Genomic DNA, 16,217 nt, shown 5'->3' with positions numbered 1-16,217 from the left:
TAGAAATATCTTTATATCCTGGATACAGAAGTCTAGCTCTTCATTTAAAGCAATTTTCTATGTGGCACAGAATAAAATGGTCACAGGAAATGCTTAAAGCCCTATAGCTTTCAACTCCTCAGATATGATGGGCATATCACATTTGCAATATGCACATCATATATCTTTTTGGTTTTATTTTTAATAAAAATAATTAGCTTATTTATAAATTTGTTCATTAGCTGCTTTCATATTGTCATTTTGACCATTTTTATTAGCTTCAGAGGTAGAATTTAATGACTCATCAGTTGCATATAACACGCAGTGCTCATTCTATCACGTGCCCTCCTTAATGCCCATCACCCAATTATCCCTTCTCCCCACCCACCACCCCTTCAGCAACCTTCAGTTTATCTCCTAGGGCTCAGCATGACCATTTTCCAACCTAAAAAAATGTCCTTTTATCCTAAGGATTCGACATAATGGAAGGCCCACCCCACTGAGACAGCCAACTGCATTCTCCTTCAGATTTACCTGATTCAGTTCTTCTGTCCTCCACTTAACTGGCAGGAAAGTTGTAAAGATAAAGGAGACAGTGTTTCTAAAATGCTTTTAGATCTTCTGAAGGCAGATCTGTGAGATACACAGTGATGATGATGATGTGTTAATGATTATACTGAAGAAGGAAGAAAGTGGCTTAAAAATAAGTTAATAACCTTAGATAACACTGACAGACAAAAGAAAAGTACTATTTCTTATAAAACTGTATAATATAATATTTCCTCACAATTGCTAAACACTGTGTCTTCATTTTTGGGAAGTCAAGAGATCTCCTGCTTGTGAAGGGACCACCATTTTAGGAAATGGATAGTTTAGGTGGCTCAATAAAACCAATAAAAAATTGACCAATGCCTCCTGTTTCCCCTCAGCTGACTTTTGCAGTTGAATGGAAATGAATTTGGAGTCTGAGAGGGTAAGGGAACTCAGGTTTGTTGAGAATCCGAATTATAGAGAGAATATTTGTGTCCCCTCAAAATTCGTATGTTGATGCCCTAATCCCCATTGTAGCTGTATTTGGGGATGTGGCCTCTAAGGGTTAATTGGGACCATAAAAGTAGAGTCCTGATCCAAGAGAGTGAGTGGCCCTGTAAGGAGAGACACCGGAGAGCTTTCTGTCCGTCTCCTTTGTGCAGAGAGGAAAGGCCGTGTGGAGACAGAGTGAGAAGGAGACAATCTAAAATCAGGAGGAGAGCCTCACCAGATCCTGAACCCTGCTGGAAACTGGTCCTGGACTTTCTAGCTTCCAGAATGGCAAGAAAATACATTTCTGTTGTTTCAGCCCCCTAGTTTGGAATTTTGTGAAGGTGGCCCAAGCAGACTACCACGGTCTGCTGTTGTCAATACTTGCAAACAAAAGTGAGGTGTCCTCAAGAACTTAGGGATGATAGAAACAAGACTGTGCCTATGGCTTCCAGGCCACCAACACCAGATTAAACAGTGTCAATAATGTCAGTGACACAGTTATTCTATTTACTTAACACCTATTAGATGCCAGGCACGAGCATGGCACTTCACAAGTGTTCAATCATTTAATCATTCCAAGCTTCTATTAATAAGTCTCTTTTTTGATTTGCTCCTTTTAAATATAGTCATAGAGTCTTAGAGTGATTAGGTCACACTCAAAGTCATAGAGTCTTAGAGTGATTATGTCACACTCAAAGTCACTCAGAGAAGAAGGGATTAAAGCCTGGGCTGTCTAATCCCCAACGTCAAGGGCTTAATCTTGTTCACACTGCCACTCAAAGGATGCCTTTAATACTTAAGGAAAGAGTGTGGCTATCAGAAGAGTAGTTAGTTAGCAGGAAAGCACAGGAAATGAAAATTATAGACTAAAAGCTGGCATAATTCATCTTGGAACATCTGAGATCTCTGTCTTCTCAAATGAGTTTCCAAAACTGTGAAAATCAAGCGTAAGCTTATAATTAACAAAAGTCAGTCTGCCCTCTATTCTACTTTACTCACATTTGTTGTGTATCTTCAACTAGCTAATGAGCTTTTAAGACCTAGAGCTAGGATGTGATTTGGACTTCTTCAGGATTGTCCTTAGCTGAAAGCAATGTTGAGAAAAAGCAAGTGCTCAATAGATGCTGATTGAATCCTACCAATCTGACCGCTCACAACATCAGGTCTACTGGAGAGATCCAGAGACTTCCTTGGTTACTGCTTCTTGCTCTTCAAGCCCCACTCCCTGGTCTGTAGCTCAGCCCAGTCATGCCAACACTTCCTACTCTATTCTGAAGATTTTCTGGATTTCTGTAGGCATTCTGCAAGTAAGAAACAAGCAATTTTTGTCCCTGAGGCCCTTGGAAAACAGTGTCTTGTACGTCCTATTTCTATGGAGCATCAAAATTTCACAAACTTATTGAAAATTATAATAAAATAAATTTCAATTTTGAAAAATACGTATTCACAAAGATTTCTTTTGACATCATGTTTTTACCCCTCTTTTATCAGCCTGTACCTTCTAAATGACCCTTCCTCTTTATTTCTTCACTCTGAGCCAGAATAAGTGTCCCAAAGGCATTACCTTGCTGAAATTTTCCATTTTTAAAGGTCAAATGCATGTATTTCTTTTATTCATTAGGCTTTTAAGTAAATATGCCCATGACTTGATTCTGGTAAGAGAAGTGAGTCTTTGAAAGATACGCCAGAAGTATGCAAAGCGATCTCAAAAATGGGAGGTTTACTATGTCAAAAAAATTTGAAGATGGTCCATATTCATTTTTATGGATTCATTTTTATGGAAGCTTGATCATGCGGATGGAAAGGAAAATTATCCAGTACTTACAGATTGGAGTGCAGTCTAGAATATTAATATCACAATGATTATTTGCTATCACCTTATAGATTTAGAGTTTATGAGGCAAATATTTGAGCAAACTTTATCTCTTAGATATTGGGTCTGCCATTTTAGTAGACTCCCGTTGTGGATTCAAGTTCCCAGTGCAAACAGTGGGTATTTTATTGGTTAAACTAATAGGGTAGAAGAGATTGTACACAGTTTTTTTTTTTTTATTGACTATATTCCCTATGCCGTTTGTTTTATCTCTGTGACTTATTTATTTTATACCTGAAAGTTTGTACCTCTTAATCCCCATCATCTATTTCACTCATCTCTCCCATCACCTGACCTTCCCTCTGGCAGTCACCAGGTTAGACTCTGTATTTAAAAGTTGATATTTTTTCCCTTTGTTTGTTTGTTCATTTGTTTTGTTTTCTAGATTCCACATGTAAGTGAAATCATATGGTATTTGTCTTTGTCTGACTTATTTCCTTAGCATATACATAGATTTCTGATGAATGTTTTCTCTAACAGTTGTTAAGTGTTTATCCATATCCTCTTGGCCTACTTCTAAGTTCATTGGTGGCTGTGGTGGGCAGTTTCTGTACACACTGTTTTCTATTGGAAGCTCTCCAGTGTGACAGGAGATGCTCATTTCTCATGAAGGCAAAGCCACCTATGGTGTGGGGTGGGGGGAGTCGATGTTCTTCAGTGGGAGAATTCTGCAAAGTGAAACTCAAGGTAGCTCAGGTCCTAGAGCATTAAGCCTCAGTTTCCTGCAGTTGTATCACACTCAGTAATATACCCTTAATTAGGTTTTCTCTCTTGAAGATTAGATAAAGCAATAGAGATAACACATGCCTGATTTTGATCTTTGTTCTGTCTCTAACGGGAATTTTGTCAATGTCTTAACAAATGTGACCATTTTGTTCTTTGCTTCTGTTACTCTTTGTATTCTTCTTTGGAAATACATCTTCCCCTTAAGACTGCCCTTGGATGGATAAAGAAGTTGTGAGATATATATATATATACACACACAGACACATATATGTATATATGCAATGGAATATTACTCAGCCATCAAAAAGAATGAAATGTTGCCATTTGCAGGGATGTGGATGGAACTATAGTATATTATACTAAGAGAATTAAGTCAGAGAAAGATAAATACCATGTTTTTTCACTCATTTGTGGAATTTAGGAAAGAAATAAGCTGAACATGTGAGAAGGGGAAAAAAGAGAGAGAGAAAGAGAGAGGGAGAGGCAAACCATTGCCTATTAAGAGACAAACTCTTAACAAAAGAGAAAAAAACTGAGGATTGATGGTGAGGAGGAGGGGGGAGGATGGGCTAGATGGGCGATGGGCATTAAGGAGGATACTTGTTATGATGAGCACTGTGTGTGGTATGTTAAGTGCAGAATCCCTAAATTCTATTCCTGAAACCAATACTACACTATTGGTGTAGTAATTACTACACCATTACTAATGTTATTTAACTAGAATTTAAATAAAAATTTGGACCAAAAAAAAAAAAAAAAGACTGCTATTGGGGGCAGGAGCCATAGCTATTTTGTTTGTGTCTGTATTTCCAGCAAGTAACAAAAGACTTAGCACATGGTGAGCCCTTAATAAGTATGCTTCATGTGGAAACTTATGTATGTAGGTGTTATGGAATTATTTTTTTTGTAAAATTCAATAGGTTTTATTATATTCATAAAGTTGTACAGTCATTTCCTAATTATAGAACATTTCTGTCACCCTCCCAAAACCCTATACCACCAAATTCCTTCCTTCCCTAATACTCTGGCAACCACTGATTTACTTTCTGTCTCAGTGGATTTCCTTATTGTGGACATTTATTATAAATGGAATCATAAAGTATGTGGCCTCTTGTGTTTGGCTTCAGGGTTTGTTCAAGATGTAGTATAGATTAGTACTTCATTCCTTTTTAAAGCTGAATAATAGTCCCTTGCATGTATATACCACATTTGTTTATCGATTACTCAGTTAATGGACATTTGGGTTGCTTCTACTTTTTGGTTATTATGAATAATGCTGCTAAGAATATTCATGCACAAGCAGCTGTATCATTTTATATTTCCATCAGCAAAGCATGAAGGTGCAAAGACATCTACATCCTCACCACTTGTTATAATTTTCATGTTTCTTATAGCCTTCCCAGTGCCAGATTAAATTTGATTTGGAAAGAGTGGTCTTTGGAGGACTTCTTAGCATTCCTTTTTTATCTGGTTATTTACTTTCCTGTGAGACTTCTCCCATTTTGCAGCAGCACAGAAAAGAAACTCCACAAAGCAGCCAAAATTGTTGACTTGTAAGAAGGCTGTGATTATTTTTCAACATTGAACTTTTTCCCTGGCAGCTTCCTTTCCAAATCTAATAAAATCACAAGTAGTTCAGCATCATATAAAGTGCACCTCTGAGCCTATCAGGTTGTGTGGCCAAGGAAAAGTCACTTTCCTCTCCGGACCTCAGGTATTTTACCTGTATACTGAATAAGATGTGTTCAGTGTCTTTTTTTTTTTTAATTTATTTTCAGCATAACAATATTCATTATTTTTGCACCACACCCAGTGCTCCATGCAATCCGTGCCCTCTCTAATACGCACCATCTGGTTCTCCCAACCTCCCACCCTCCCGCCACTTCAAACCCTTCAGATTGTTTTTCAGAGTCCATAGTCTCTCATGGTTCACCTCCCCTTCCAATTTCCCCCAACTCCCTTCTCCTCTCTAACTCCCCATGTCCTCCATACTATTTGTTATGCTCCACAAATAAGTGAAACCATATGATAATTGACTCTCTCTGCTTGACTTACTTCACTCAGCATAATCTCTTCCAGTCCCGTCCATGTTGCTACAAAAGTTGGGTATTCATCCTTTCTGATGGAGGCATAATACTCCATAGTGTATATGGACCACATCTTCCTTATCCATTCATCCTTTGAAGGGCATCTTGGTTCTTTCTACAGTTTGGTGACTGTGGCCTTTGCTGCTATAAACATTGGGGTACAGATGGCCCTTCTTTTCAACATCTGTATCTTTGGGGTAAATACCCAGTAGTGCAATTGCAGGGTCATAGGGAGTACTATTTTTAAGTTCTTGAGGAATCTCCACACTGTTCTCCAAAGAGGCTGCACCAACTTGCATTCTCACCAACAGTGTAAGAGGGTTCCCCTTTCTCCACATCCCCTCCAACACATGTTGTTTCCTGTCTTGCTAATTTTGGCCATTCTAACTGGTGTAAGGTGATATCTCAATGTAGTTTTAATTTGAATCTCCCTGATGGCTAGTGATGATGAACATTTTTTCATGTGTCTGATAGCCATTTGTATGTCTTCATTGGAGAAGTGTCTGTTCATGTCTTCTGCCCATTTTTTGATATGATTATCTGTTTTGTGTGTGTTGGGTTTGAGGAGTTCTTTATAGATCCTGGATATCAACCTTTTGTCTGTACTGTCATTTGCAAATATCTTCTCCCATTCCGTGTGTTGCCTCTTTGTTTTCTTGACTGTTTCGTTTGCTGTGCAGAAGCTTTTGATTTTGATGAAGTGTCAAAAGTTCATCTTCACTTTTGTTTCCTTTGCCTTTGGAGACATATCTTGAAAGAAGTTGCTGTGGCTGATATCGAAGAGATTACTGCCTACATTCTCCCCTAGGATTCTGATGGATTCCTGTCTCATGTTGAGGTCTTTTATCCATTTTGAGTTTATCTTTGTGTACGGTGTAAGAGAATGGTCGAGTTTCATTCTTCTACATACAGCTGCCCAGTTTTTTCAGCACCATTTATTGAAAAGAGTGTTCAGTGTCTTACTGGAATGTTGGAATAAACCCTCTCAGAGCTTTTAGTTTTGAAATTCAACACAAGGCAGTAATAGATGTCTGCTTAATTTTTACACCATAATTCTTATCCCTTTCTTTTGGGAATTATTCCTCATTTCTGGCAACTGATTCTTTTGGGAATCTCAGAGTCAATAACCCTCATTCCAGGAGTGGACCTAGCTAAATACTTCTTCCTGGAAAAGTGATCAGTTCAAGCATAGGTATAGGGTGCAAGCTAGGGAAACTGGAGTCTTTCCTGGGATCTCTGAGCTCAAGCTATCAAGGTGGATGCCATCTGCTGCTGTGAATACTAGCTAAAGGAATATATCTCCTGTGCTGCTGGTGGCTTTCATGCCCTCCACATGGAACATAGAAATGATGGGAGAGATTGTGCCTTTTGAGGTCCTTGATCCATCTGGGCCTGCAGTCAGATCAACCTCTACATTTTCTGTTCTTTCTTTCATGTGTGTGTGTAACTTATTTTAAGTTGGATTTCAGTCACTTCTATAAATCAAAAGTGTCTGACTTACAGTTATGCAAACATTTATTGTCTATCCTGGATATTCTGGAGTAAACAAAGAAATATACGTTCATATTCTCAGGGAGTTTACAGGCTAGTTTAATGGCCCAGAGGCAGAAATAGGAAAGCCAGCTGAACAATCAACCTTTTCTATCTGAGGAAAGTTGCTTCGGCTGTCCACTTTACTGATCAGTATTTTAACTAATGTGCCATTTCAGTGATTACCATTTAATGGCACATAGTCCCACATAGTTTTAGGATCTGATGGTCCTGAGTGCTCTACCACATATTAGCTACATAACTTTGGACATGTTTTCTTCCCCCACCCCTTTTTTTGCTGTGTTGTTTTTAATCATTTATTTATTTATTTATTTTTTACATGTTTTCTAATGCTCAGAGCCTCATTTTCTTTTTGTCATTCACAAAGTAGGGATAATATTATTTAGCTCATGCGCTGTCTTGAAAATGAAATAAAACAATTCAGCTAACACAGTTCCCAATACCTAATACATCTTCACAACTTTACTCCCTTTCTCTGTCCAGAACCCCCTCCAGTCTTGAAAAATCAAACTGTCAGAATTGGTCTTTAAAAAATACCTTTAAACAAGAGAAAGCTTTTTTTTGAAGCAGTGATAAAAAATAGTTATTCATATACATCTTAAAATAGTAAGCGTTTATTTGGGATAATGAATTCACAAACACATTTAAACAACATAGTTTAATGGTTTGCCCAGGTGTTGGCAGAGTTCAGGAAAGCTAGCATGCAGAGACTGATATTCCCCAAATGTAACTATCCCTCATACAGAATGAAGAGGATTACTAGAAATTAAACAACAACCAAAAGGTACTTAGTAAGAATTATTTTGCATGAAAGTCATGGGTTTTCAGATTCTGAGTTGTAATTGTAAAAATCTCCGTATGACATTGGTAACATAACCAATACATCCAATTGTCATTGACCCCAGGACTTGTTGACGCATGAATAAGAAATGAAAGTAATGTAATAACCCAAAGGGCATCCCTGTGAACCACCCTCTATTCTTATTATTGTTTAATGAGCACACACGATAAATTAATATTATGCTAATGGATGATCCGTTTATCTTCTGCTGGGTCAGGGCATGTATAACACATTCACTTGACTTTTAGTTACATTTCTAGTTTTTCCAAACATTAGTTACTCTTTTCAAAACTTTAGTTGCCCTTGTCTTTAATAACCTGACCTTAACTACAGGGCGACCAATATTTGCTAAAGTACTGAAGAAGCAATTGAAAATATTTAAAGATATTTCCTGAAAATAATTATTCATTACTGTACTGTATAAACTAGAAATATAAAATGGCACAAGGGGTGCTGTTACAGTCTAAAATAATGGCAAGTTTGTTTACAGAACAATCATCTTTTGAATCAATTATTTTTTCTGATTAGATTATACTCATAAGGAAATGAATGCAGTGCCCTTTAGAAATGCAATATAGTTATGGGGCGGGGGGAAGCCCACCCTCTCCCTGTACATTTTAATGATTAGCAAAGCTATCTCATGGTTTGGATGGAGGCCCAGGAAGTGATCCAAATGGGATTATATTTTCTTAATCTATTAGGATAATGTACAACTTGCTTCCATTCTCCACCCCACCCCATCTAACTTGGCAAGTATGGTTAGCAGACTCTGAAATAGTTATATTCAAGAGACAGACTCACATAGAGTTTATCATCTCCAGACGCTGTGTCTGTCATAGCCTGAAATCTTAAGAAGATAGTATTGCTGACTAGAAGAGAATTCTTGTATTTTAGAATTTGATTGATTATGGGCACCCAGTTAATAGTCAGTGTGATCAGCATTATGCAAACATATAAGAGTCATGGCTTCTGTTCCCTAAAAGTAATTGTCTTTCATACACACCCCTTAAAAAGCAACTATCAAGTTCCAAATTCAAAATCATAGTTCAGGAAAATCTGGGTGAAAACAAGGGTGATTTAAGGGAGTCAGTGTTTCTTAGCACCTGTTTCTTAATCTACACGCATAGGCCAATATAAGCATAACCACTGGGGAGGAGAGAGATGCTGTTTATATAGGGATCTGGTGGCTTAAAGTTAGGTAACCATCTGAACCACTTTCAGAATTAAAGAGCTCTGAAAGAAAAAGTGGTGAGCCCTGCATGGAGAACACATTGAGACCTTGCTTTCTGCTAAGCTGATTTTATCTAGACATGATTATGATCATTGAGAGACTCAGGGATAAGAGCAAAAGTTGCCAGCCACATCAGAGAAAGGGAACACTGCTCTTTCTTCTTCCTATAGATACTTATGGTTCCCATGGGACATTGCAGAGTCTTGGGTTCTGGGAGTTAATACCAAAAGCTTGGAAGAAATCCTTATTTGGTGTCTCATTTGGAGTGGACTGCTGAGAAGACCATGCCAACTATCTGGAGACAGCTCCATCTGCAGACCTTTCACATCTGTAGAACTCAGTGAGTCAAGCTGATGGTCAGAAGTGCAAGGAATCCAGGAAAGAGAGATCCTTCGGTCGCTCTTGTGCCATTTTGCACCTTTGTGGGTCTTTGAGAGACCATGGCATTATGGGTAATTAACGTGTACCATTGCGTTGTTGATTGTGCTTTACCTCAGTTTAAAACTCTTGCAGAATATTTTGGTCAGAGAATTGACCAGCAGGAATATTTGTCCAACATGGCATAGACTACTTGTTTTCTGGGTGGAATTTAAGTGAAGGAGCATTTAATACTCCCCTGCCTGCTCCCCAAATAACTATGTCTTTTATTTCAGACAAGTCATTGAATTATGCTCAAGTGGAATCTTATTTTGGCTCTTCATTTTATGCATATAAAAGTAGCTCCAAAGAATAGGATATGGTGTGGTTGAAGAAAACTCCCTCCCTTTTATGTTAAACACCTCTGTCTTCATTTATTTAAATTAATCAAGCATTAGCTTGGGCTAAGATTTTAGAATTAAGAAATGGAGAAAAATTAGCCCCACTGCCCAAATAAGAGCTTTTCTTTGCCCATGATAGAGAAGCTCTATATGTGGAGGAGAAGATCATTAGAGTGAATCTCTGAGGCCTGGCCTCATGAAAATAGGTTAAATTTAGTAAGTCTCTTGAATGTAGTAAAAAGGAATTATTTGAGGTGGACTGAAGCAAAGTGACTTGGGAATCAATTTGGCATTCATTCATTTATTCATTCAGTAAACATTTATAGGAGATCTAATTTGGCTTCTAACCAAGAACAAGACAGAGTTCCTACTCTCATGTAGCTTACTATCAACAGATTTCTAAATGTGAATTGAGTACATCTCACAGGCAAAGCAATGAGATGTCCTGGGTGTGGTGTGCAGAAGAATTTACGGTTTAATGGTGAAGTTGGATCTTAACATTAATCATCAGTCCAAGCTGTGTTTGATTAGGGCTCTATTAAAGGTATAGGTCAAGGACCAGAGTGTGTAATGTTCTTTTAATCCCTTCTTTGTACTAACTTTTTATTTTTGTAGAGCTTTCCTCTGGAAAATATTGGTTTTGTAAATATTAATTCCATTAGAAAAAAGCTGTAGAAAGCAATGGAAAGGACACTTTGACTTTAGGTTTGGTGTTGATGGAGATATAGCTCCGTTAATCTCGTATAATACTTCCCTGTGAATAGAATTCCTGAAGTTTCCTTTTGTCTTTGAACATACAAATGGAATTTACTTATCACAGGGTTAGCTTTGCATGAGCCAGTGCCTGTAGGCTTCGGAGACCCCCTGGATGACAAGCCAATGCAACAGCTCACTGAACTTTGAGGTTCCTGCACTGCCTGCAGAACTCATGGTTTGAAACCACTGCTTATGAGCTAAATTTTCTTGTCCTGTCCACTTACTCACAAAGCTATGACCAAGTTATCCAATAATTCTTAGAATGTCAGCGGAATCAACTCATTTATTTATTGGATTTCTTATTGTGTGAAGAAGCAGGTTAATAGCTAGTCTTGAGACACTGTACAAAATAAAGAAGGCTCTAATGGAGCTAAAAGTTTCTAACATCCCTACCAGTTACATTTTCTATTGTTGCTCTATTCAATATTGCAGTATTTCTGGGAGTTTATGTAGCTACTAAGCCAGCTATTTAAAAGCCTGGAGGTGGGGTTGTCTAAATTATTATTCTATGAGGGGTGATGTGTGCTTTCAAATATATGTTTGTCTTTAGATCCTTAACCTTTAGCCAATTCCATGTTTGTCATGATTTATTTTCTATATATGTTTTTGACCTTCTCTTGGCAGATGACTTCAACATTATCTTTGTTGAGAATGATTCTGACACTGGCTAGAGAGATACAATTGTGTTCTGTTTATGCAATATAAAAAGCCAGAGCACTTTTTCTAAGCTGTCGTCATACATCACTGTCAGTATTTTGAACCACTAAATTGTTATTAAAAATTCAGGGACAATAATCCATTTTAAGAATATCATGAGAAAAGCAAATACTGTAATGACTGATTGACATTTCAAGAATAACATCATTCAAGACATGCTAATTTTTCTGCAACCCATTTCCCTGGATAAGTGTCTATTGTATAAATAAATTTGGTTTCCAACCCCTTCCCAGCATTGCTTTTGATGAGGGAGTCTTGATATTAAAAAATAAAATAATCTGAAATGAAATTTGCTTATGTTCTCCATGCTTTACAGTAAAAAAAACAAAACAAAACAAAACAAAAAAACCCAGCCTGCTTCATGGCTAGAATAAATGACTTTCTTTACCAGCAAGGGTTTTGTGTCACATGGTTTCCACTATTTTTCAAGGAAAAAAAAAAATCCTGCTATAATAAGCACCTAAATTGGCTTGTGCATGGGTTCAGGAGTGATGAAGTATGATGAGAAACATCCTGGATAGAGAGTTAGGAGATGGGAGGGTTCTGGTTCTGAACAAGCTATGACAAAGCTGTGACCATAACCTTGAATATAAGAATTAATTTCTCATAGCTGTAGTTGGCTTTGGGATTTTGTTTCTTTGCTTCTTCTTCTTCTTCTTTTTCTTGATTAAGCATGTTTTGGTGTGTTCTGGTTCTGGTAGACTATGACAGGATGCACGGATAAAAATGTAAGAGAATGTCTCATGGATACCCTTTCTCATATTCTTTATGGAGGAAATTTTTTTTCCAGCCAAGAGTGGGAAACTGACCTTCCAAACTATTGTTTTCAAATACTTTCATCCACTTTGGCAGGACAAAAGGATCATGGACAATTTATAACTTTCACTTGTCACTACAGTAGAAAATAAGTGGCTTTTTTCAATTAGATGCTAATGACACTGATAAAAGAAAACTGTTAGTGCTTTTTTGTACCAGAAAGTACAGATCCCAATATCATAAGATGATCAATAATAATAATTTGCATTTATGTAGTGTCCAGGTTTATAAGACAGTTGCATTAAAAAAACCTCTTGTTTGACCCTCCAAAAATAAGAGTGTTATCTTTTCTGTTTGATAGATGGGAAAATTGACGTTGGGTTATGAGGGGTAGAACCAGATCAACGTCCCTGTCTTCCATTTCTTACTTCAGTTTGCTTTGCATTACAGCATGCTTCCTCCATAATCTCACAGCAGGGCAATATAAACCATGATTTATCAAGTGCTTCCAACATTATTTTGGGATACTGGGATGACACGTTCTTGATGATAAAGTGGGCATTTGAAACAAACCATTGGGAGAGAATAGTCTTAGTACTGGAGGGATAATTGCGATAACAAAAAGTACCTAGTACTTGTACAGAAATACACAGTATACTGAGTACTGCTTTTAGGGTATCTTGAAAGAATAATCTGACATGAGCTCTATTATCCTTTGGTTACCGTTGTGGAATCCAGTGATGTGAGGCTGAGGGCATGCCTTACAAGACTGGCATTGTGCAGGGACAGGCCTGTCTGTGAAGTTTATGTCCAACGACACCACATAAGTTTAGAAGTCACCAGGGAACCCAGTTGGCTGTTCTTAATAATTGGAACTTTTCAAAAAACAACACAATTATCTCTTTACCAGTAATCATTCTTTCATGGAGAAGGGGAGATGCAGAAGAAACATGCAGTGTAAAATACTTATTAAAAATATGGGCTCTGGAATGAGATAAAATTCAACATCTTGCTGACCTACTAATATTAGGATAATAGATAATATTACCCACCTGCGTCCTTTGATACACAACTACTCCTTTAAGGAGGAACTGCCTCTCTAGAATGGGCTTTGTTATTGTGTCCTATTCAATTGTAAGGGAATTAAGTTCTGATCCTATTACTTGATACGCCCCCTCACTTTCCAATGAGATGGATTTCGCCTTCATAAGTTTTTCAAAGCAAAAGTCATCACCACTTGTCACTTCAGCAAACATCCTTATCCCCTTAATATCTGGAATACATTAATATCAGAGATGATAAAGTATCAGTGTGGGGGCCTGGCCCCCTCTTCAGCCATGATTATTTGTGTCTCAATTAAGAATAGTCCAGAATCTGATCTCCAGAATGAGTTACAAGGGCACTCAAGGACTGGGACTATGATGGGTTGAATTGACATCTGCAGATTAGAAAGACTCTAAACATTTTCAACGTTTTGTGTCATTTTTATGTGTACTGCATAATTAAAAGTCTCCCATTCTAAATGACAGGGGAATTATTGATTGGTCATTCTAAGCAGATGACCCTCTTGTTCCTCCTATTGCTAGCAAATCACAAAAGAGACGTGTAGACAGAAGGGAACGTCTGGAATTGGCCACTCCATGTGCAATATTGATTGGCATCATGGGAGAAAAAGAAAGGGGGAAGTTAGAAAGTGTCCACAAGGACAAACTGGGTTTAGAAGAATGATACGTGTTCTTCTTTGTCACTTTCTAAGGCATTCCTTATCCCTTGGATGAAATCCAAAATACTTTCCAGTTTTAAACACGAACTTATAAAGCTGAAGGGCAAGAAATTAATGACACAGATCTAGTTTCTGTGTGGATGGACATGTATGCACTTGAAATACATTTAAAATGCATTAGTAGACCACTACATACATCCATAAGGTGCGTGACAATTAAATGAGACATTACCTCTAAGGCACTCCATATTGCATTCAGTGCTGGACAACTGCTTCTTCTTTACAATGATGATAACAGTTAAGGCATGGCAATAATAATTATTGTTCAGATATTGAGACCCATACGGCACAGCTAGGAAAATGCACTATCGAAGATAGAGAAGGAGGCTTGCATTGTTACTTGGCATTCTGGCCCATATTAGGTCTGAGGTGTGGGTTCTCTCCTTGACGGCCACTGTTAGCCTTTATGATTTAATGCTTGTGTGGTTTCATGGCCTCACACGAAAACCAGAACAATATCTCCTCCCACTAAATGCCAGGAGGATCTTTTGAATGAGATACGTACGGCGAGGTCAGAGCCGGGGTCCAGCAATACAAATTGTGGTTGCTGGCATTATGAAGGCTAAAAACGCAGAGCCGAAAATCAGAAACTTCTGGAGGATGGGAATCAAAGACAGTAGCCTTACATTGATTTCCATTACCTCTTCAGCTAGAGAGTGTCAATGTTTCGTTTCAGTGGCCTAGAGACAGACATGCCTGGAACCAATGGTCCTTCTCTAATGGGCCATCAATACAAAGAAATGCTTGTCATTTGGGGTCTGCAGTGAAGGTTCACTGAAAAATGTTTGTTAGTATTCTATAGGAGAGTTCTAGAAATGGAAAATATTCACAAAATGTCTTCCTGCTCTCAAATAATGGTCCCTGCCCCCCAACTCATTTGTCTTAAGCACAGTAGATTATTCAATTAACTTAGGTAAGAGAAGAACCCATTCTTTGTCACTTTTCTGCCCCCAGAGAAAAAAGCTTTTGAAATTGCCATCTGCTCCTGGGCATCTCTGTGCTTGCCTCTGTTCAGTGTGATTTTGGCCAAACCCCACAGGAGGACAGAGGGCTCAGAGGTAGGTAGGTGTCTGATAAGTGTCACAGAACCAGGACAATAAAACGTTTTCCAATGCCCAGAGCCAATGCATTCCCCTGGTTCATTGTGCATCACTAGCAAAGGGAACACTGGTCACCTTTAACCTGGGGCACCCAAGAATGTATCTCTAAAAGACTATTTTGCTTGCCAAAAATATAAGTGTGTTCAAGATAGAAACTGTGTTTTTTTTTTCCTTTTCTCCTAAATACAACTTAATGATTGGGGTGATTTGAGAACTGCCTAGGAAAACAAATCAATTCTTTTTGGTTTTTAAAAACTAACAAGAAATGCTGAGTGAGTAAAAGGCAATGAGGCAGCGTTCAGTAAATGCACCCGCATCAGGAAGGAGGTCAGGTTAAAATTGTGTTTGACTGTTGGAGTTTACTAAAAAAATTTAAGTACCATTACTGGAGATAAAATATTGTATGTGTGCATTAGCTCTTGGCTGGCTAGCCAAGACTCATGCACATGGTACCATTTTTATATATAAATGGACACGCTACAAATCAATGTTCTCTAATCTCAGCTGCACCCTCAATGATGCTTAGAAACCCCGTTATTCATCTGATTTCTTATCATATTCTCCTTCGGGGCCAGCACAAGCCTTGTGTAACTCTGACCGGCTCTGCTCCCCAACACACTCCAGCTCATGGCTCCTTTTCCAGAGGCTCCCTGTATTTTCCCCTTCTCCCAAGCAAGACCCTTCATGTGCAACCTTGATTTTATCCCCTTCCATCCTTTTGGTGTCTGGGATCTAAAATCTCACTGTCCAAGTCCTCCAGCACAGACTGCTTCAGAGCTTTGCAACGTTCTTGCTCTCCCTTTGCTTCTCTTTACAGGCTTTGGACCCAGCCAAAGTTCTTGGTTTATTGCGCTTCCTAGACTTCTGGCAAGTGGGACCACTGATTTTAAGGATCCCCACGGTAGCGCCTGACCTAGCCTCATGCAAGAGTACATTCTGTCTCCTTGTTTCCCTCTCTTGTTCTGTAGGTGGACCTTATTTATGGAATTCTATTTCAAAAACACCTTCTTTTAAACTTGATAGGCCCTCTGGCTAC

The sequence above is a fragment of the Mustela erminea genome, chromosome 8 (genome assembly GCF_009829155.1).
Source record: "Mustela erminea isolate mMusErm1 chromosome 8, mMusErm1.Pri, whole genome shotgun sequence".
Classification (NCBI taxonomy): Eukaryota; Metazoa; Chordata; class Mammalia; order Carnivora; family Mustelidae; genus Mustela; species Mustela erminea.
Note: the sequence above shows the minus strand (reverse complement) of the source record.